This window comes from Meleagris gallopavo, chromosome 20 (assembly GCF_000146605.3).
Source record: "Meleagris gallopavo isolate NT-WF06-2002-E0010 breed Aviagen turkey brand Nicholas breeding stock chromosome 20, Turkey_5.1, whole genome shotgun sequence".
In the NCBI taxonomy this organism is placed as follows: Eukaryota; Metazoa; Chordata; class Aves; order Galliformes; family Phasianidae; genus Meleagris; species Meleagris gallopavo.
This window is the reverse complement of record NC_015030.2, coordinates 4,051,381-4,052,536: the sequence shown is the minus strand read 5'-3', so window position 1 is coordinate 4,052,536 and position 1,156 is coordinate 4,051,381.

Genomic DNA, 1,156 nt, shown 5'->3' with positions numbered 1-1,156 from the left:
ATTTCGTTTGGGCTGATTTCTTTGGGGGCTGATTTCTTTTGGGGCTGATTTCTTTGGGGCTGATTTCTTTGGGGCTGATTTCTTTGGGGCTGATTTCTTTGGGGGCTGATTTCTTTGGGAGCTGATTTCTTTTGGGCTGATTTCTTTGGGGGCTGATTTCTTTGGGGCTGATTTCTTTGGGGGCTGATTTCTTTGGGGCTGATTTCTTTTGGGCTGATTTCTTTTGGGGTTGATTTCTTTAGGGGCTGATTTCCAACGGGGGTGATTTCATTTTGGGGCGATTTCTTTTTTTTAGCGCTGTTTTCACCAGGTGCTCATTTTGATGTGCATATCTTGAGCATTATGCCAAGAGGAGGAGCTGGGTGGGTTTTGCAGTGTTCCCAAAGAGCTCGGGTCCTGTAGGGTCACTGAGCAGCACTGAGCTCGGCCCTCGCTTTGGCCACAGGCAGCGCACAGAGAGGAGCTGCCTTTAATTATTCAGAGCTCATCTTTCCTTCCTGTTAAAAACAAATGGGAAGCGGATGGATTTTAGTAATGAATCCCCAGAAGGGTACTTAGGTTTAGAGCAAAATCTGTCCAGTTAAATGTATCCTGTGGAAACTGATTTGATTGCTCTCATCTTCCAACTTCAATTTGGTGGCAGCGTTAGCATATTGCCAGACATACGGGCTGTGCGGGGAATATGAAAGATAGAAAATAGGAAAGAAAAATGATTTTGGGTGGGAGACTCCCTCCATGCCGTTAGGCTGGGCTGGAAAGGGCGGGGTAGCACCATGGGGATGTGTTAATGTGCTTCTAGGAGAGAAATGGGATTCCAATTGGTCCTATGCAGACAGAACTTCTGTTTGTTGCAAGCAGGAGGATTTACTCCCCCCAGGGCAAAATCCTTATGCTTCTTGCAGCAGTGTAGGGATGCTGGGTTGTGCCTCCGGATCCCGGCTCATTGGTTAACTTGCTAATATACAGGAATGGATAACATGCAATATCAACATCCGGAGCCCAGTCTGTAGGATGCAACTTGAAGGCATGAAGAAAGTTTTTAAATGCCCCCAAACAGTGATTGGAGCAGCTCAGCATTTAGCTGAGTGATGAGCAACAGTCTGCCTGTCCCGTGTGCTCACAAGCTCCACCCCCCTCAAAAAAAAGAAAAAAAGAA